Source organism: Pleurodeles waltl, chromosome 1_2 (genome assembly GCF_031143425.1).
Source record: "Pleurodeles waltl isolate 20211129_DDA chromosome 1_2, aPleWal1.hap1.20221129, whole genome shotgun sequence".
Taxonomy (NCBI): domain Eukaryota; kingdom Metazoa; phylum Chordata; class Amphibia; order Caudata; family Salamandridae; genus Pleurodeles; species Pleurodeles waltl.
The window spans coordinates 455,797,266-455,820,579 of record NC_090437.1 but is presented as its reverse complement, the minus strand read 5'-3'; positions in this window follow the sequence as shown (position 1 = coordinate 455,820,579).

Sequence of the window (23,314 nt, the reverse complement as noted above, 5' to 3'; positions counted from 1 at the left end):
CCTCCACAAGAAGAAGCCCTGAGGCATGACAGCAACTCTGGATGTCTCGATCTGGATGATCTCCCTGACCCATTTGGGACCACTGGTCAGTGGGGCACCACAGCCAACACCCAGTCCACTATCAGGCCCCCATCAGACCCCAACACAATAGCAGCCACCCAACGTCCCCAAACCTCTGTCCTGAAGACACGGCAATCAACAGTATGCACACCTGTACAGGGACCTGAGTCGACACCACATCGACAATACGAAGAAGGATCTGGTGTTAGTGGGAGTGGGCACACAGTTCAGGGGACATAGGCAGAGGGGGCTAGGGTCAGTTGGAGGTTAGCTGTGCACTAAGGGGAGACTCAACCCAGGGAACTGACTCCCCAGGAAGCACTCACACATGTTCTGGGAGCCTATCAGAAATCCCAGGACAAGGTGGGCCAGGTACTTACCATCTTGCAGGAGAACCAGCGGCTACAGGAGGAACACCACCAGGAGGTCATGCAGCAGTTGTAGGGCTTAAATTCCAACATGGCCTCCATTTCAGGGGTGCTGGGTGATATGGTGAACATCATGCATGAGTACACAAAACACCAGCAGCCCCTTCAACTAGCCAGTGTACTCACTAGCCTCCCACATCTGCTGCAGTTAGTGGACAGGATGACCTGCCACAAGACTCACAGGTCACCAGCACCCCTCCCTCTGCAGCAGGAGAACCACCCCACAAAGATTCCCTGTGACCCAGACAGACATCAGAAACTGTAGTCAAGACCCAATCCACTGCAAGGAAATGTGCCCCTCCTGTATGTCTCCCTTGTGTGCCACTGAGACACCTCAGGTCTATGGCCCCATGGATACTGGACCTGTGCTACAAACCAGCTGGGCCACTACACTGAAGAATTTATCCACCACCACCCCACTCTACTGCACTATCCCTTCCTTTTTGTCACTTCAGTAAACACACTTGAACACAACTGAAGGTTTTGTGCTTTCATTACAACAATATGCAATGTCTTGACCTGTATTATCCTGTGCAAATGTCATGTAATTTGTGAATCCATACAATGGACAGTCAGTTTGGGGTACAGATAACCAGTGTGAGAGCGTGCCACATCTCACCATTCACCAAACTACGTGAAATTAGTCTGTAGTCATCAGATTAGTTCACAGTTGTGACTACACCAACGTCTGCAAAAAGGGAAAGCATTAGTGACAGTCAATTGAGAAGTGAAGGGAGTAGAGCAACATGATCCCCTGTAACATAACAGCCTACATTCAGCTGGTCACTTCTACTCAGTAATTTGCACAGCAATTGACTCTTAACACCATAAGTGAGGAGAAACAACCCATTACAGGCCCTCACACAAGATACCACAGTATTAGCTATGCCATGTTGTCAGCATGCCAATCCCTCCTCTGAACCACCTAGACTGGTCCATACTGTCAGGGAAAATTAAGTCACAGATCGGTTGTGTAAGCACATTGTAAGTCACATGACATTCTTAGCAACATATGCTAAGTACTGCATGGGATGAGGACATAGGCCCTCATTCTGACCGCCGCCCGCCAAAATCAGGCTGCCGAAAGACCGCTCCGCGGTCAAAAGACCGCGGCGGCCATTCTGGCTTTCCCGCTGGGCCTGCGGGCGCCCGCCAAAGGAGCGCCCGCTGGCCCAGCGGGAAAGGCCCTGCAACAATGAAGCCGGCTCCGAATGGAGCCGGCGGAGTTGCAGGGGTGCGACGGGTGCAGTTGCACCCGTCGCGATTTTCACTGTCTGCAATGCAGACAGTGAAAATCTTTATGGGGCCCTGTTAGGGGGCCCCCGCACTGCCCATGCCAGTGGCTTGGGCAGTGCAGGGGCCCCCAGGGGCCCCACGACACCCGTTCCCGCCATCCTGTTCCTGGTGGTAAAAACCGCCAGAAACAGGGTGGCGGGAAGGGGGTCGGAATCTCCATGGCGGCGCTGCTTGCAGCGCCGCCATGGAGATTCAGCCCATGCAGGGGAAATCCGGTGGGAAACCGCCGGATTCCCTTTTCTGACCGCGGCTTTACCGCCGCGGTCAGAATGGGCTCGGAAGCACCGCCAGTCTGTTGGCGGTGCTTCCGTGGTCCCCGGCCCTGGCGGTCTTGGACCGCCAGGGTCGGAATGACCCCCATAGTTTTCAGTGGGCATGTATTTGAGAAAGCCAAACCAAACTACTGACTCATTGCATGGGCTGAATAAGCTTGCACAACATCACCATAACACTGGCACGACTGACCACAGATGGAACAGTGTCAGCTCACATAATGCAGACATTTGTGCTTGGCGCAACACAGCAACCGCAGAGCACTTAACTGTAATGGAGGTATGAACAGAAGTACAGTCTTACCTGAGTGTCATTGGAAGTGCTGCTGTAGCAGATGTGTCCTGTTGTCCAAATCCTCCTCTTCCCCATCCTCCTCACTGTCATCAGTGTCCTCTGCTGCCATAGGTGCATTGTCTCCCCCGTCCTCCTGCAAGAATGGCACATGGAGCCTGAGGGCCAAATTGTATAGCATGCAGCAAGCCACCACTACCTGACAGATCTACACAGGGGCGTAGAGTAGGGATCCACCAGATACATGGAAGCACCGGAACCTGGCCTTCAGTAGCCCAAAAGTCCTTTAAATTACCTTTCTGGTACAACCATGTGCTTCATTGTACCAATTGTCTGCCCCTGTCCTTGGATTCCTAACTAGAGTCAACAGCCAGGATAGGTTTGGTAGTCAGAGTCACCTGGAAGTAGTGAGAGACATACATTACTCATGTACAATAGCACAGAGTACAACTTCATGTGGCAGACAGTGACATACATTGGGTGAAACCTCTTGCTCTAGCTCACCTGCGAGCCACTCTCTCTCTCTAGTCGTGCCATCATCTGTGGGACTCTGCTATTCCTCAATACATAGGCATCATGCACAGATCCAGGAAACTTGGCAGTAACGTGGGAGATGTACTGATTTACAAGGCACACCATCTAAACATTTATTGAATGGAAACTCTTCCTATTTCTGTAGACCTGCTTATTTGTCTTGGGAGGGACCAAGGCAATATGGGTCCCGTCGATGGCCCCCATCACATGTGGTATGTGTCCAATGGTGTAAAATGCAGCCTTTACTGTGGGCAAATTTTCACTTTGGGGGAATGAGATACATATCTGCTCATGTGTGTCATCAAGGCAGTCAGAACTCTTTTTAGCACATTTGAAAACATTGGCTGTGAAATTCCTATAGCCAAGCCCACAGTCACCTGGAAAGAACCACTGGCCAGGAAGTGTAGCACTGACAGTACCTGTATTGCAGGGCGTACTGCTGTAGTGCTACGAATATTGTAAGAATCAGATCTGGCTCCAATTGTTGACACAGATCAGTAATTGTGGCCCTGTCCAGACAATAGGTCATTATAATGTGCCTTTCTTCCAGTGTAGCCAAGTGGACTAGGGGTCTGTACACGGGTGCTTGCCTTCTTCTCCTCCTCCGTAGTGATTGGTATCTAAGTAAACCAAACATCAGAAGTGTGTCACTACAGGAGGGATGGATAAACAATATCACAGTACACAGAGCAGTCACATCCAATTTCCTCAAACACTGATTGAAATTTGCACTGGTGTCCCCTACATGCAAACGGACTTCCCCAAAAATACCAATACTTTTCACTAGCCATTGTGTCACACAGATGTAGCCGGAGTCGCGTGTCGTGATTAGTAGCATCCCATTTCAAATGTTCTGTCAACTACTCATCTGCAAGCAGTGCACTGGTATGAGATCTAATGTAGCGGACTGGAATTGCCTTGGTGTCTACCATCAGCACCTATGAGGCACATTAAACTGACCGCCACGAGTACCAGCATTATGAATTGTCAACTGCCTGTCCCGTATGCATAGACAGGTAGAAGTGACCTCACTCCGCCGGCACTTGGCATCATGGCGGAAGGTGGTCTGCACCGCTGTGCAACTCCTCATTGGTTAACATGGAAGTTTATGGAGCACAAGAAGCAATGATGATCACTGTCGGTGGTGACAGTGTTTACCGGTGCAGACGTGACCGCCATTTTCTCTATCCCACTTCACTTGATTCCTGACTCTCAACACATTGACACCTCCACTGTGTGTGCTGCTGTGTTCTGTGTCTGGAACCATTGATGGCTATAGGGGATAGGGCCCCAGCTTTCGCATCTGAGGAACTGGAGAAGCTTGTGGATGGGGACCTACCCTTGTATGGACAGTTGTACGGGCCTCCAGATCAATAGGTGAGCCCCTTTGGGGTACTTTGGTTGTGACATGGCTGTATGTAGATGTATGTGTGTGCTGGCAGTGTGTCATTTGGGGAGTGTATATTTGCTGCATCCAATGTGTACGCAGAGGTATGAGTCATGTGTGAGGTTTATGTGGGATTTATGCAGTATGTAAGCCATTGCTGTAACAGAATGTAGTGTGGCATTCATGGTCTCCTTTCGTCTGTGTTCCCTATGCGGGTCAGCGCCCATCAGAAGAAAGGGTTATGGCATGCCATCGCTAAGGATGTGCAGACCCTGGGGGTACATATCAGTGGAGTACCCACTGCAGAAAGAGGTGGGAGGACCTGTGACGCTGGGCCCAGAAGACCGCAGAGGCCCAACTGGGGATGTCCTCCCAAAGAGAAAGGGGAGCCGGTCGGACCCTGACCCCCCTAAAGGCCTGCATGCTGGTGGTGGCTGATCCAGAGTTGAATGGGCGCTTGAGGGCAGCACAGCAGCCATAAAGGGGTGAGTACTGTGTGGAATTCTTTCTTGATGCCTGCCATGTTGTATGGGTGCAAGGCTCTAGTCGGTAAACGGCTCAATATGCCGGTTTGGCTAATCTTGCTGAGTCCTGCTTAGCAATGTAGAGTGGCATGTACATTTGGTATTGGCAAGTTGCTGGCATACCATAGCAGACATGGCTTAGTGATTCCCAGTAGGTGTGCAGATGGTAGTGTTTGAGTTCATTTCTGCTGTTGCTCCCGGGCAATGGTTTGGTATTGTGGTTCATACTGCACAGTGTTAGTCCCAGTGGTTCATTGTGATGTGTATGCCATATGTGCTGTTGTTGCTGTAATTGACCCTGTGCTCCCTTTCTTTATTCCCCACCCTCTCTCCTTTTCTCATCCTGTCCTTGTGTGCATCAGCATCATCTGGTGAAGGAGAAGGGTCACCGGCGAGTGGGGGAGCTGCAGCCCACAGGACCCAGGAGGCAGAGTCCACCAATGCAGAGGGGACCAGTAGGTTGGAGGGTGAGGGGAGCACCACGGGAGAGACAGGAGCAGATACTACTGACTCTGATTCTTCCTCCGATGGAAGCTCCCTGTTGGTGGCGGACCCCTCTGGGACTATCCCAGCTACATCATCTTCCACTACCCCATACCAGCACTGCCCTCCTAGTAGACCCCCACCCAGTTGTACATGCCCGCTCACCCAGGAGAGTAGGCATCTCCTTCACTCCAGGCACCTCAGGCCCTGCCGCCCTCACTGAGGAGGCTATTGACCTCCTGAGATCCATCTCTGTAGGGCAGTCAACCACAGTGAATGCCATCCATGGGCTGGCATCCCAGATGCAGCAATTCAATGTCTACCTGGAGGGCTTTCTCAGTGACTTGGCTGCCCTACAGAGATCATTTCAGGTTCTGGCCTCCTCTTTGACGGCAGCAAGTGTCACTGGTTCTTCAGTTCCCCCACCAACTACCTGTTCCCAGTCCCAAAGCCCTCCCCACCACCCATCCCATGCACACAATCAGACCAGCATGCACCCAAGACAACAGACAGGACTTGTACAGACAAGCACAAGCACCACAGATCACACCACAAGCATACACACAGCCAAATCACAAAAGCAAACACAACAGCCACTGCCTCCACTGTCTCCCACTCCTCCTCCTACCTCACAGTCACATCAGCACTCACACCTACAAGCACTGCATCTTCAGTCCCAGATCCTGCCACCTGCATAGCATTGCCCACAGTCACCACAACAGCAGACATGCAGACTAGCACCCCATGCACCACATGCGCAGTCACCACCACCACAATCACAACCTTATGCAGGAAACCAACCTCACTTGCAGACACCACCACAACATACATGCACGCAACCTGTTTGTCCTCTCCCACCCTGTCTACCCAACCCAGTCCCAAAACACATAGGGGGTCATTCTGACTTTGGGGGGCGGCGGACACCGCCCGCCAAAGTAACCCCGTCGAAAGACCGCTCCGCGGTCAAAAGACCACGGGGGTCATTTCGACTTTCCCACTGGGCCGGCGGGTGACCGCCAAAAGGGCACCCGCCGGCCCAGCGGGAAAGACCCTGCAACAATGAAGCCGGCTCTGAATGGAGCCGGCGGAGTTGCAGGGGTGCGACGGGTGCAGTTGCACCCATCGCGATTTTCACTGTCTGCAAAGCAGACAGTGAAAATCTTTATGGGGCCCTGTTAGGGGGCCCCTGCACTGCCCATGCCAGTGGCATGGGCAGTGCAGGGGCCCCCAGGGGCCCCACGACACCCTTTCCCGCCATCCTGTTTCTAGCGGTGTAAACCGCCAGAAACAGGCTGGCGGGAAGGGGGTCGGAATCCCCATGGCGGCGCTGAGGATTCTCCGGGCCAGGGGAAATCCGGCGGGAAACCGCCGGATCCCCTTTTCTGACCACGGCTTTACCGTCGCGGTCAGAATGGCCCTGGAAGCACCGCCAGCCTGTTGGTGTTGGTTCCGTGTCCCTCCACCCTGGCGGTCCATGACCGCCAGGGCTGGAATGAGGGCCATAATGCTCCCACTCAAACACTCAACAGCCATCCACTTCACATACGTACACTGAACATGCACCTGCAACCCAGCCCAGCACACCTACTCCTCCTACAACCACTCCCTCTACCGCCACTCCAAAACCTGCTCCCACAGCCCACCCCATTGTACCAAAAAAACTGTTCCTTACCTGCCTTGACCTCTTCCCTTCTCCTCCCCCAGCCCGTCTTGTCCAGAAAAGGAAGGTCCTGCTCCCCCAGCCCAGTACCTCCAGCTCCCAGTCCTCTCATGTTGCTACACCTAAGGGGCACAAGACTGCCACTCCGCCCCAAGCCTACTCCTCCGCCCCCTAAACAGAAGAGCAAAGGCCCACCCCCTCCCAAACCCAAGGATCCCCCTCCCAAGAACAGCCCCCCAACCCACCTGCTTCCCCACCCCCTGAGGTGCCTGCCTTGCAATATGATGTCCCTGCTCAGTGGCTGTCAGGAGTCAAGTTGGGCCCTGTTCATTGTCCTGTGGGTTGATTCTCACATTGGACTGACCAATGGCTCATTGTACATAGTTGTCATATTGTTGTGGGTGCTATTCTAACTAGAATACAGTGCTTGTACCAGAGGTATTTGTCCTGGCTTTCTTTACTTCTGGTTTATGTTGCTGTTTTATTTCTCAGCAGATTGTTCTCTGTGTATGGTATGTGTGTATGGTGTGTGTTTTGCATGTGGGTGTGTCACTCTCCCCTCCCTCCCTTGTGTGCTAGGTGGCTGTATTCACCGTCGTCATCGGCGTTGCTGCTTCTGGACTGCCATCACATGGTACAGCATCGGCAGGGCTTCCAGTTCAGGTTCCATGGCGGCCGCAGACTCCTCTGTGTCCCTGGAGGTGAGTGTCTCCTTTTATATGACTCATTTCCGCCAGGCTTTTTGTGGGGGTAGTCCTGAAGATGGCAACTGCTGTGGTCGGTGTCTGGACCGCATTGGCAGTTCAGGTAGTACATTGGCTGTATATGGGTGGGATCACCACCATGGTCATAATTTGGCATTTTCCACCGCCAGCCTCGTGACGGAACTACTGCCATTGGTGGCATGGCAGTCAGCTGATCGCCAATGTCATAATGAGGGCATCAGTCTGGTAAAGATCTTTTACAAGTGTTCCAATAGACATATAGGACTATAGTTGCTTGGACTACCCCTGCCCCCTCCCTTTTTTATGAACTGGGATAATTTCAGGCCCCCATGTATCAGTTAACTCTCCACTAACAACTATAACACTGGATAAAAGGTTATTGTATGGAGCCCATTATGTACATTAAAGTGGAAGAGATCCAACAGGATCTTATCTGGAAAGGGGGCCTTACCTGTTTTTAGGGCCTCATTTACTAGAAAGTTGTTCGGTGCTGTGCCAAATTTGGCAGCGCCGTACCGCGTCACTTCAGAAACGCAGGCATGCGCCGTATTTCAGACAATACTGCGAACCCCTGTGTTTTCCCTAGTGCTGGTGCTAAATGTAGCTGCCGTGCACCAATGCAGGCACCTTTTCACCATAGTGCAAGGGTGCCTGCGTTGCAGGGAATGATTGTTTATGTACAGGAAGGTGTACCTTCCTGCACATAACCAATCAATAATGGTGAATGCAGCACACATAGAAGTAGCAAATCGTTATTATTTAATGATTGTTTATGTGCAGGAAGGGACACCTTCCCGCACATAAACAGTCATTCATGGCATTTTGATCTTTCTATGTGTGCTGCAGAATGCAGCACAGGTAAAAAAAGCAAAAATGAGGAGAAATAAAAATATTTCACCTTGTTGCAGCATGCTAATGCATCCCCTGGGGTGGGGTTTGTTTTTGGCGCTGCTTCAGGTTTATGAGGTAGCATCAAAATGCAATGGGTGTCGCACTGAAGCACCAACGGCATGACCCATTGCATGCCCCTTTCACACTAAGTGATGTGCGTAAAGGAGCAGTATTTACAAGGCAGCGTTAAGTCACAGAAATTGGCTTAACACTGCCTTGTAAATATGGCGCACAGCATTGCGCCACCAGAGCGTCTCTAAAAGTAATGCTCTGGTGGTGCAAGGACCTCTTAAATGAGGCCCTCAAGGTCTTAGTAGCAGCCTGAGTAACTGCAATGATAAAAACCTTGATACTTACATTTCATCTTGTCATTCTTGCAATACAATTTTGCACTTGTTGTGTGGCCTGGTTTTCTTTATGCACTATTTTTGGCAGCTTTGGTATTTTGGGCCTCAATACAAGTTTGGCTGTCCGAGGACCACCATGTTAGTAGTGGCAGTCAGACCACCAACAGGCTGGCATAGAAAACTGCCAAATTATGACTTTGGCGGTAATGCATACAGAATCCCGTCAAAGCACCAACGGCACCGCCAGTGTTTTCAGACCGCCGATGATGATTGATGCACCAGTAGGCCGACGGAGACCAAGTTTCCGTCTGACTTATTATGAGGTTGCCCACCTCCAAATTTTCTGCCACAGTCGGACCACCACAGAAACCCAGGCGCAGATAAGCAGTATAAAAGGGGACACTCACCTCCAAGAAGCCATACCTAACTGGAGCTGCCATGGACCCAGAACTAGATGTCATCCTGCTGCTTGCCGAAAGACAATGGAACCTTTGCCGTCACCGCCGACAGCACAGTAATGACACACTATCACCTGTTCCAGTTGTATATTGTGATAATTTGTACAGTTACATAACATACCATAGGGAGGGGGCTGCGATGGCAACACACACACACATAACAGTACACTGACATGCACACTCACATACAACAACAAAGACACCCACATACACAGCACACACACTGCAGCCAGGACACACACTCACCACAAGTCAAGAAAACACACTTACACATGGCATTACAGCAGAGGCCCAGTCTCACTCAATCCCATACAACATACCAACACATTACAACAACACCACAATCGCACCATCATAAACACATTGTCAAGCACACACAACCAACACTGACCAGGGACACATCACACATACAAGACAATGTACAACCAACAGGGAACGAACACATACAATTAAACAATCATCCAACTTAGCAATCAACACACACAGCACATCATACCTATTATACCATGCACAATAAATGCATACTCACACAGTCAAAGCACACAAAGCCACCACCACAACAAACACATGTCAACACAATACCATCACAACATGTCTGCAACATACACATGCCCATCACACAACACACGCCCTATCCAGAGGGGTCAAAAGCATTGCACGCACCTTCACATACTGCCCAAACAAAATAAAAAAGCACAGGCACCACACACACACACATACTCGCACATAACCATTGTCAGACAGGAACAACTCAAAACAATGAAAGGAAAAGCAGTATAAAGATGTAACCAAAACACCAACAACTGGTTGGTCTAAATGTATTATTAGTCCAACAAAGGTAAAAGTCCAAGACCATTGGCCAGTCCATAACAATAAAATGGTGGTGTGCCAAAGTCACTACATGGTGCCCCAACTTGACCGCTGACTGCTATGTAACTTCCAGGTAGGGGCATCAAGGGGGCAGGCAGGCACATCAGGGGTGACCTAGGGAGGGGGTTGGTGGGGGCAGGGGCATAAGTACTAGCTGGGGGGCAGGGGAGGCCTTGGAGGTGGAAAGGGTACCCTTTAGGAGGGAAACAGATTGTTTAGGGGAGTCACAGGGTTAAGGAGTAGGGAACAGATCAAACTCTGGGAGGAAAGACTTTGCACACAGAGGGACGGTCATCACAAAAGGGTTTGGATGTGGGGGAGAGGGAGTGGTGGTATAAGGTTTTGTTGTGAATGTCTTGGGTGCGTGTTTGTCGGAGGTATGCTTGTGGGTGGTGGGTGTCTGTTGGGTGGGTGAGTGAGGGCGTTTATGTGTGTTGAGCTGAGGGGGGCTGGAGGTGCTGGGGCATGTCGTGGTGGGTGGGTGTCTGGCTGTTATGGTGGTGACTGCAGGTTTGGTGGCTGTAATGCATGCAGCTGTATCAGTGGCTGTGGTGCCTTTGGGTGTGGGGAGTGGGGTGGATGTCTGCAGGTCTGCTGGGGTGCTGTCTGTGGGTAGGATAGGTATGGTGGCTGGATCAATGAATGTTGGTGTGGTGTCTGCAGGTGTGTCATGTGTTTTGTCTGTGATGCTGGGAGTGGTAGCGATGTCAGGGCAGGTTGTGACTGTTGCTGTGTGTTCAGGTGTATTTTGCTTGTGTGTATGCCAGTGGTGTGTCTTGTGGTGCTTTGGTTTGTCTGCGCTACCCTGGGATGCTGAGGTGGATGCATGCCTGTCTGTCTGCATGCAATTGGCTGAGTCAGGAAAAAGGGGGACTGAGATTGGGAAGAGGAAGGTGGAGAGGGGATGGGTGACAAAGGGCAACTGGCCGCAGTGTGGAGGCCAGAGCCTGAAATGATCTCTATAGGCCAGCGAGTGCACCGTGAATGCCCTCCAGGAGCGCATTACTCTGTTGTATCTGAGTTGCCAGCCCTGGATGGCATTCACAATGGTTGACTGGCCCACAGACATCGACCTCAGGAGGTCAAGAGCCTCCTCATTGAGGGCAGCAGGGCTAACAGGAGCTGGGGCAGAGGTGCCTGCAGCAAAGGAGACACCCACTCTCTTGGGTGAGTGAGCATGACCAACTGGTAGGGAGCTACAGGGAGAGTGGTGATAGAAAGGGGGATGGCAGACAACAATGGTGCTGGGGTGGCCCCATATCGGTCCACCACTGCCAGGGAGTATCCACTGGAGAAAGATTCCAAAGATGATGAACTGGATCCAGTCTTCCCCATGGCACTCTACTCACCCTCCAGGCTACTGTGTCCATCGGTTGCTGTGTTCTTGTGACTGGAGGTCCCGTGACCAGAAGCTTCCCCACTCTGATGTGCCCCATCTCCTTCACCTGCTGATCATGGGAAACAGAAAATCAAGTAGGGTCATCACATTCTTTACATAACACTTACATCAAATTGTACACATCAGGAACATCACATCTAGTTGTAGAACATCCCCAGGTAGTACCAGTTTAGTGCCAACATCATGTCACAAAAAAGATACAATGTACATCCCTCAATAATAACATAGACACACCAGCTAAGCTACCTATCTCATACCTACAATACCATATCAGTAGAGCTATCACACTAACCATTCCATGACAAGGTGACTTGGCCACATGATCCTGGGTCCCTATCCACAGCAACATAGTCAACCAACAACCAAGCTATGGGAAATAGATGTAACATAGATTTCCACATATCACATACACAAACTAAATAAATACTAACAAAGTGGCCTGATGTCATGTACCAGGCAAGGAAACATTGTATAGTAAACACAAGACAGCATTTTGCACACTAGCCATACCTACTTCATGTCACTGAGTTAACAACCTTCACAATGGAAGTTTGGAAACATGCAACTACTCTGACTGGCATAACCAAATGTTAGAAGATGAAAGAGTCAGAACACATGTTACTTACACATGTACCAATAGTGATGTAGGAGAGCATTATACATACTTTGTGGACCAAGTCATCTAAGTCATTGTCCTCCTGACAACAACGTATGGCACTCAAATAAGGGCCTAATAAACTCAGAGCATTTACTCACACACAACCACAGGTAGTATATCTACTCTTTCAAGTCAGTGGAAACCTGTCATGTGCATGAAGGTGACATACAGTTCTACATATAATGTAATTATTCTATCAATAGTCCAATCATTCATTGATAACATCACTATCCATACATCAGCCATGACTAGGCTGACATCTGTTTGGGGAAAATTCACAGAGACAAACCACATCTGAGGCTACCATGACATGTATACCCACCTTGATGCAAGACATATACCTGAATACACATACCATACCACTCTTATGTGTATGTGAACTACCACACCTGCACCACATTGGTAGCAGTGCAAACAATAGGTTTCCATACAAGGACTCAAAATAAATCCAGAATAGCAATAGAAAGTATGTTTATAACTCATTACAATGTGGATTCATTATATAACCTTTCAATGTACGCATGCTGTTGGCAAAAAACAGTTAGGAGAGTAACTGTGGATAGTATGTCTTGGCCTGTTTATCATGCCTACAACACTATGGCCAAGGAAATAGCTGTGTAGCCACTTCCCACCTACAGAACATGAACATGGTACTAACCTTCATAGCCCTGACACCAATGTATGTGATCCAAAAGGAGTCATGCAATACCTCCATGGTTACCAACATGTAGGATGTCCACTCAGATGACACATTATAGAGGCCTGTGTACATCCCTCACTTACCAAGAGGGACAACCTTGTATCAGGTCTGAATAAGTTTTGCAAGTATGACATGTGAAATTTCAGATAGACATCACAGCCTCACATGATGCTATAACTCATCAGTAACCTTTTGAATAAATAGTAGGAATGACTTCAAATTGTCGGACTCTATGTTGCATATAGACATGGGTCAAGGGCCATTGAAATGTACAAAGGGCAAAGACCTGGACAACTTACCATAATGATATTGGGAGTATTGGGCTGTAGGTGGGAAGGACCAACTACCAGAGTATGAAAAGCTGTATAGTGGTACACATATGACACAGTTACATGTGCATCATCATATGATTTTATACAGAGGGGACAACATAGGAGAGTTATATGTCCCTGTACAAATCAGAATATGCACACCTGTGTACCAATGTTGGGGACTGTACAACAATGTGTTCTTTTGGAAATCTTTCACCCTTTGCACTTACCACATTGTCACGGCTCAGAAAATGTACATTATAGACTAACCTGCCAAAGGGAGGAAAAAGTGTCAAGTCAGTACTTACACCATTGTGGCTGCTGTGCTGCCCTCAAAAGCCCATCCATCTCTTGGTAGGCCACCGCCAATATGCAGGGCATCAGGGGGGTCCGATGGGTACCCTGTCCTCCTTGGGAGGACATCCCCAGCTGGGTCTTTGCAGTCTTCCAGCTCCAGCATCTCAGGTCCTTCCACCGCTTCTTACAGTGGGTACTCTGCTGGCTGTGGACCCCAAGGGTCTGCACCTTCTTGGCAATGGCATGCCAAATCCCCTTTTTCTGATGGACGTTGACATGCAAGGATAACACAGACAAGAAGAGAACTTCATGTCCACTTACACAATACCATAACAATCAGGGTGAAAATACAAGTTAGTGCAACTAGCCATAAACAAACTGCCTACAAAATCCCCTTCAGTGAGGGATAACCATCTGCAGTCAGGCCATGTGTGATGTTGAGACGGGCATACAACATGCATATCCAGCACCAGGTGTCAGATTGAAACATGTGACCAGACCAGAAGCATAACTCTAAACATGGTATATATGTTCAAATATATTTCACACAACCTTCTATGATCATGTTTTACAGTATGCAGTTCAGTCAGGGTACATACATCACACACTCTCTCCCATGTCTCAGGACTCAAAATCTATCTGTACACATATGCACATGCCTATCTACCCACACATATTACCACAATGCTTAATTCCTCCACATTTCCTGGACATCATCATACACTTAAGCCTTCAAACCTTGAAATAGCATTGCAAATTCCTGTTCCTATGGTGCACCATAGAGCTGTTCATACAGTGGTAGGACCTCAAACACATGCTTATCAAGCTCCTCTGTGGGGAAGGAGGGGGCCCTATCACCTATAGAACGTGGCATGATTGCTTCCAGAAGCAGTACACAGCAGCTCATGATGTGGAGGACCTGCTGGTAGCAGTGACAGGAGTCAAGTGAGAGATGAAGTATGATATGGCGGTCACGTCTGCCACATCAAAGACCGTCACCAGCAGACATCACCATTGACCCAAGACTGCCAAAAGCAGGAATGTGTTCCAAAGGCAATGTCCACCGCGGTTGTATCCACCTACTGCCATTAAGACTTCTTCCGGTGGACTTAGGTCACCTATGTGTTTCAAATCATGTAAATGTAGTAGCACAGTCAATCTGACATGTGGTATATGTGTCTCATATATGTGCAAAATGTAAAGATTGTGGCTGTCACATAGACTGTCACTGACATGCATTGCCATTACTGAAATACGGTAGAGGAAAGGGAATGTTAATGCAGAATTAAGCCATTATTTGCCTAGGTATCTTCAGTGTACAAAGTTTCAACTGTTGCATTTTAGAGCATTATATGTGACATAGGTATAATCATACTTATGATATACAAAATGAGTGAAACACATACATTCAGTTTTTCTCCCACATAGTTACCCTTGCATGAGAAGGGTGAGAGAACCTCACTATTGGCCCAAGACCACAAAAGACAGCAATGTGTTCCAATGGCAATGTCCACTTTGGTTGTATCTGCCTACCGCCATGACGACTTCCTCAGACTTAGGTCACTTACCAATGTCCTGTACAGTAGGTCAGGCAGCTGCCATTTTAAGGCTCATATATAAACAGAAAAAGATAATTAAAATTTGTGTCACAAGCTGTGAAACATATCTACGACATTGTGTTCACTGATGGCTTTGAGCAAAATGAATATATGTGCATTAATTATGTACATGATATAAACTTCATGTGTTTCAAGTAATGTATATGTAGCAGCATAGTCAGCAGTGCAATGACAATCTGATATATGGTATATGGTTCCATATATGTGCAGAATGTTAAGAATGTGGCTATCACATTGACTGTCAGTGGCATGCATCGCCATTATTTAAATACGATAGAGAAAAGGAAATGTGAATGCAGAAATATGCCATTATTTGCCTAGGTATTTTCAGTGTATAACTTTTTAATTGTTTCACGTGCCAATTTAGAGCTGTATATGTGACATAGGTATAATCATACTTATGATGTACAGAATGATTGATACACATACATTCTGGTTTTCTCCCCATAGTTTCCCTCTCCAGTGTACCGCTCTCTAGCAGACCTGCAGACCATGGAGAATCGACATATCATCCAAATTTACCACCTGGATAGGCATACAATCATGGATCTCTGTCATCAGTTGAAGCCAGATCTGATGCCTGCCATTCGTAATCCCTATAGCATACCACCCATAGTACAAGTCAAGTCAGTGCTGCACTTCCTGGCCACAGGCTCCTTTCAAACTAAAGTGGCCCTAACAGCAAGAATGTCTCAGCCCATGTTCAGTCTGGCTTGAAGGCTGCACTGCCTGCATTGTTGAAACACCTGCACAGCTACATCAGATTTCCACAGCATGAAGATTTAGCCCATTAAAGGCAGATTTTTATACTTTGAGACACATTCCACATGTGGGTGGAGCCACAGACGGCTCCCATGCAGCCTTGGTTTCCCCAAATGCCAATGAACAAGTGTAAAGGAACAGGAAAAACTTCAACTTCATTAACTTTCAAATGGTCTGTTTGGCTGACCTCTACATTTCACAAGTTTGTGCAAGGTACCCAAGGTTAGTCAATGATTCCTTCATCATGCAAACAGCAATGTCCCACTGCTGATGACACAACAATACACAGAGAGGGCCTGGCTGGTTGGTAAGTAACAGATGTCTTGTGTGTCTGTAACTTTTATCTGCTAACAAATGTGTGGATGTCCGTTACTTATGATTGCCTTTCTAAACAAGGGACTCAGGTTACCCAAACTGTCCCTGGTTGTTGACACCAGTGAGGTACCCAACCACGCGCCAGGGGAAGTCCGCTTCAATGAGGCCCACAGAAAGACAAGGTGTGCCATGGAACAGACTTTTGGGCTCTTGAAGGTAAGATTCCATAGCATCAATAAGTCTGGTGGAGCCTTTGTCTACTCACCCACCAAAGTATGTCACATTGTTGTTGCCTGCTCCAAAACCTCGACCTGAGAATCAAATCCCATTCATACCAGATGAGGGGGAGCCAGCAATTCCAGCAGGTGAGGTGAGTATGATGAGAATGAAGCTGGATTAATCAGTACTTCAGTATTTCACCTGACTTACATAATTTACATAACTCAGTGGGGCATTTGTTGGGGTTAGGGATGCTTGGTAAGGGTCTTAGTATGACCATCAGACAGTCATGAGTAGCTTCAAAGCCCATACCTCAGATGGGCATGCAGAATATAACATGGAGAAGTGTGCAGCTTTTTTATCACTGTAGTCTAGTTTTATCACAATGCACAGTCTGAGTGACCATGGTATATAGGAATTGGCTATATAATGTTTTTGTTTCAATGCAGCCTATACCTTATCTTTGACATTTGCATTTTGCAGAATAATTCACAAGGCCATCCTCATTTGGCAATATCAGACAGTGTCAGAGGCAAGTGGGATTTGCAGAATGGCAAGTGAAGTGAACTTGGATTGAACCAATTACTGTCAGGCATGAGATTAGTGGGTGTGAGTTCTATGCCCAGACTGTCAGGACAGTGGGATGGTAGGGTCCTATTCCACTCAATAGTCCTGTTTGGCATTGGAGGTTTGTTCAGTGGAGCAATGTGTGTGTTCATTTGTCCCTCATACATGTCATCCTGTGCTATCCATACCCTCGATCACCAGAATAGTTTGAATTGGTAACGACTAACTTGTAAGTAGCTGTCACTTGGTTTCCTCACTGCTGACACTGTGCATGTGAATCAAGACTGACATAGGTGGGTGGCATGCCTACTGATACCTGACCATGGAAAGTGGAAGGTTCCTTGACTGGGGGCATTTGTACTGACCCCCGTCTGTACTATGGGGTATGGTCATTTAGAGCTATGGTATGGGTATGTGATGAGGCTTTAGCTGATGATACATTGAAACAATATGTTTGCCTATTGGCATAGTGAAAGACTTACTTATCCCTAACTTCAGTAGTTTATGGGGTGGTATTGATTGATACATATGCTGCAACACTGAAGTGAGCAGCAGTACTTCACTATGTTATCATTGGCATTCTCCCAACTTATATGTGGAAAAGTTCAATATAAGTGATTTGAGTTATGCCCATCATTATTATTATGAGCAAAATCTACCCTGATTAAACAGTACATGTGAGGTAGAACATTTCAAATATCTTACATTTAAGAGGATTTGTTTTGTGCAAGAAGTGTTATAGATGACTGTTAAATATGGTTGATAAATAACTCTCATACATGATCTGTGGTTAAGTGGTATTTATTGAGGAGTGCACAGCAAATTTAATGAATTGGATGAAATATAACACAAAGGAAACCGTGACGGGTTCTGTCATGGTGGATAAATCATCAGGGTAGCTGCTACAGCATTTGGAGACACAGGTCCAGAGTCCTTATACTATAGGGAAATGGAGATAGGTTTCAGAAAAGTCAACAGGGTGTATCTGTGCCACACAAGGAGAACCAATCAGTAGAGGTTCACTTCCTGGCAGTGGTGTTGGTCTTGGCATCTGATCCTCCTGTATGCTTTGAGGGACGTCCACATTTGTGTGGGGTTCTTCAGCTACAGAGGCAGGGGTGACTGAGGCATGTCCTTCCCCTGGCAGGGCCACCATTCCACTAGCAGCGATAGATGTAGAGGGGGGCTGATGTCTCATTGCTAGTGGAAAGGGCCAGCTGGTGTGTACAAAACCTACTCAGTGTGGTATTCATGTTTCTCAGCACCCCTGCAATAGAAGCCAAGTGGGCATTTTGGGCCTGCCACTGCTGCATGGCTTCCTGCTGGTTGTCCCTCTGCAGCTGCTTTAACTCCCCCATCATGGTAAGTACCTGGCCCATCATTCCTTGGGATTGATGGTAAGCTCCCAAGAATTGGGAGATGGTATTCTGCCCAGTTGTATCTCTAGGACCCTCCATCCTCTTGCCCACACCATCCCTCCCATGCACCCTGCCTCCACGTGCCTGTGCCCCGGATACTGTTTTCCCACACCCAATGGGGCCAGGTCCATCATTGTTTGGGTTTACGACAGGAACTCAGGTGCCTGTACTGGGGGGCATAAGATGGTAGACACTGTCCTTAGAACACAGGTTTTGGGGCAAATGGTTGCATGTGATGTTCAAGCAACAGGGCTGAGAGAAGCTGATGTGGGCAGGTTGAGACTCACAGTTGTTGACTGACCAGGTGTCCCAGATGGGCCAGCTTCGGTCTCGATTTCTACACATCCATGGCTGTATTCCTCAATGAGGGTTTCATCCAAAGGGGTAGTGGGAGTCTCTGGTGTCCTTTCCATGGTGACAATGGCTGGGTTACCTGTAGGAGAAGTAGAACACACAATTGCTGAATGTAATGTGACAAGTGCCATACTATGTGACATGGACACAAAGCCTTTTCTTGATCCCCTGATATGACAATAACACCTGCTTCCAAATCTGGGTTAGGGCTACATGGGACACAGAGATTTCCAATTGCATACAGTTTGCTACAAGATGTTGGAGTTTCTTGATGGTTACATGACTGTTCAATGATTCATATCTTGTCTGATTGATGACTTGACACTTTGAAGTGTTAGGTGTATAGTATAATTGAGTCAACTAACAGCTGCACAATGTACTATGGTAACAGAGCTGGCCAACAGTACAGGTGTAACCATTATGTCTGGGCCTCTGTATGGGTGTACTCCGAGTACACCCAGCTTCCTATATTAGTGTCCCCCCAGGTGAGTAAATGACATTGTTTGAAGGTTGGTTTAAAGACCAGTGTAGTAAGGAACACAGCTGAAGCTGTGTGACTTGTATTCTGAAGCTGTGTTCCTTGTGATAGTACTGCCAGATGGCCATAGCATTGATGTCATTGCCATGGACCATACAATAGTGGAGAAGTCAGGTGGGTTGAATTGATGGTTAGTTTCACATGCAAGGCTATTTATCTTGTGGTATAATGTTCTGGTTTCCTTAAGGGTAGGGCAGTGCATGCTGGGAGTTGCAGTGCCGCCAGTCCCTGTACTACCCATGCCATACACAGACAAAGTGTCTCCAGGTGAGTTTAGTTGACATGTGGTATGCCAGTGAGGGTTATTTGGACATTTGGGCACAGGGGTGGTGAGTGGGTTGGCTGTTAAGGTGGCCAAAGGTGATCATTGAGCATGCAGCACATTGCACATTGCAGTTTAGTGAGAGTTGTTGTATTGTGACTTACCCCACTCCACTACCCCACATATTCCTGTCAGGCCCTCAGGATGCAGGTTGTCCAAGACCTTCTGCTCCCATGATGTGAATTGTCAGGGAGGAGGTGGGAGCCCACTGCCATTCTTAAGACCGCTAGCTGGTACCTGCTGGCTATTTAACATATCTTCCCCTGAAGTCGTTCCAACTCTTCCTGATGTCCTTCCTTTTGTGTGGGTAGCTGCTTACAGAATTCACCCTGCCGACTATTCTTTGCCACAGCTACATTTTCCAGGTGGTAGATGTTTGCTGGACTTGTGCACCTAATAGTCGTGGCTCTACTCTGATGATTTTGTCCACCATGACCCTCAATTCATCATCTGTGAAACGGGGATGTTTTTGTGGGGACATGGTAGTGGTGGATGAGACGGTGAGGGAAAATACAATAATAAGAAAAATCAATTGGTGATGAGGTGTGGATGCTGTGATGTGAGTTGCTGACCAGTGGTGTCTAATGTGTGGGTTATTAATGTATGCGTTGGGTGTATTGTGCAGGTGTAGGATGAGTGCTATGTGAAGTGTGCAGGGGTGCCTATTCTATGGTTAGTAATTTTTTATTTGCTGACTCTTTTCAGCAGTGTATGGCATTCTGGTTGCAAAAGACTGTGGTGTGTGAAGGAGTGTGTTTTATAGTGCAGTGTATAGGTGTGTCAGGTGGGTGAATGTGTGTCAGGGGTGGAGTTTTCAAACTATCCAATGTGATGTGGTGTGGTGTATTACTGATGTGACCGTCAACTGCCGCGGTTTGCACTGACATTGGTCTTCCACCATGGAAGAACCATTGTTGTGATAAGTGGCTCATAATAGGATCTGAGGTTTTTTGGCAGATAGGTGGTGCTGGTGGTTGGCCGCCTCTTTACCGCCCTCCAGTGTCCAGGTGGTTTTGGAATTTTGGCTACATTTTGGCAGACTTCGCTGTGTGAGTCATAATACAGCGGTAGGACTACCGCCAACATGGCAGTCTTTTGGCAGCTGCCAACGCGGCGGTCTTACCGTCAGGCCACCAAACTATTAATGAGGCCCTTTGTGTTCTGGAGATATAATTTTCTATTGTTATTTATTTGTGTGTGTATTGAAATATTTTACATATTGTTGTGCATTATTTTTGTAGCTACATTTGAGTTATGGTATAATGTGTTACTTTGTAAATGCAGGCTCTGTTTATGGAGAGTGCTGTAGCCTTTCAGTTTGTAGCTTCAGTCGGGGCAGCAATGCTTTCCAGCAGTGGTGGCTTCTCCTGCAGCAGTTATTTGCATGCTTTCGTTTCTTTCTCATTCTGTTTTTTAATTGTGAAAGTTTGATTTCATTGGTTGTTGTGCAATGGTTGATGTACAACTATTTTGGGTGCTCCTTGTCTCCATTCAAAAGAAACAATTAATAAACTACAAAACAGCATGTCCACGGGCTTTACATGAGGACTACACTACAGTTAGTAAATAAAAGACAAAATGGGAATTCTTCCATGTAAAGGATAGTACAAAGGGCGAAGGACCTTGCCCTCACTGAGAGCGCTTTTTATGGTTGTCTTATTCGATTAATTTTTGAAAAACACATTGATCTAGTGCCCTGAGAAGTGATGCTTTATGTTGCTAAACACTGTCAATTAGAAAACTCATAAATAAGAAAAATAGTGTTTAAGAATAACTCAGAAAGTTTAACACTGGAATTTATTTATGTGTTTTGTTTCACTAGTAAGCCCCAAACGGCCTTTTCTTCAAATTGTTGATTTAGGGTCTGTAAATTTTTTATGTCTTATTGAAAACTAATACTTCTTCTTTGTACGGATGTTTTACGCTCCCTTCTCCAAATCAAAAAAGAAATGGTGCAAATATTTTCAATCAACAGGCACTTCGCCACGCTTTACTGAGGGCTAGTGAAGCAAATTCACTTCTGGCAGAGCCTGCTCTGTCTCCACTGAAGGTACATCAACAGATATTGTTAACACTGCCAGACAATATGATGAATTACCAACCCAGTCAAGAGTGACAGTCATCCACCATTCTTGTTATATCAAAAGTGGGAAAGTCTATCCGGCAAACCATAACTGTCTTTCACAATAGGTGAATTCTATTATCCATGTCATTTTGTTAAAAAATACTGAGAATGCCAGGATTACTTGCTCAGATGATACCGACAAAGTTCTCTCACTTTATGTTGGTTGTTGCATTTCTGTCATGGATTTGTCTCCTGAAGTACCTCTTCACATAGTGCTTCTTTGTGGAGAAAACTCCCCACTACCAGTTCATCTGCCTTGAACTACAGAAGTCCTCACAACACTAGTGTAGCAGAGGTTATATCTATGCCCCACAGTATTATCGTAAGCCTCCATGAAAAAGATAATGGGGCCATTCATTGTTTGGTGCAGAACTACCCATACCATCAGATTCCGAGTTTCCCACCTCCCGAGTAGAGATCTCTGTGACAAAAGTGTGTCCACAACTGTGATACAAATGAATGTCAAGCAAAGTGCATGTCGGTGTGACTTGATTGACATTTATTTATGCTTTTCAGAAAAGAAAAATTGGGGATTTGCTTTCTGGAAAGCAAAACCACCTGATGCACTGACATTTTTTGTCCATTTACTATTTTCGCTCCCGAGGACTGCCATGTGTTAGATTGAAGGACTTGGGCACGGAACACCTGGGTAGACCAACCTCTAAATGAATGAACCGTCCCTCCTTCAACACCACCCCTCTGACAAGTTGCCACCTTTTACTGCCGGCAAGGCAACCAGCGCCCCCCCTGCTCGGAAACTACAGTGATTTATGGCGATTATCCGGTCCTGCCAAAATGTAAATTGCCCCATAAATATGGCTGAATATTTCGAAATGTCCGCTTGCAATATGTTATAAATATATAAAAATAGTGCACTTATTTCCACAAATAACGGCATTTGATCGAAAGTAAAGAAATTAATTTTGTCTGCAAACACCAGCTTGCCATTTTATTTACAACTCTTATCTTGTTCACATTTTCTTTCTTTCAAAGGTTACTCCACATTTGTAGACTTTAAGGGGGTCATTCTGACCTCGGCGGTAAAAGGCTCTTACCGCCGGTCAGAAGACTGCCATTCTACCGCCGCGAAACCCGACATCCACGGAAGGCCGCCTCATCAGCGGTCAGCGATAAACTGGAGATGACCAAACCTCCACCGTCACGCCAACACAAACACGCCCATGCCATTACGACCCACGAATCCACGCGGCGGTCTTTCAACCGCGGTATTCCATTGGCGGTACACACCGCCGCGCTCAAAATACACACACCCATACAAAACACAGCCACATTGGACAATTCAAAATACACACACCTGAGACACATACACACACCACTCCCACACACCCATCACCATATAAAACACACACCCACATCACCCACAAACCCACACAAATCGAAATTCTGAGACAAGGCGCAATACACAGAGAGAGAGCACAGAGAACGCAAACCACAACACACACAGGAACCCAACATCATCACC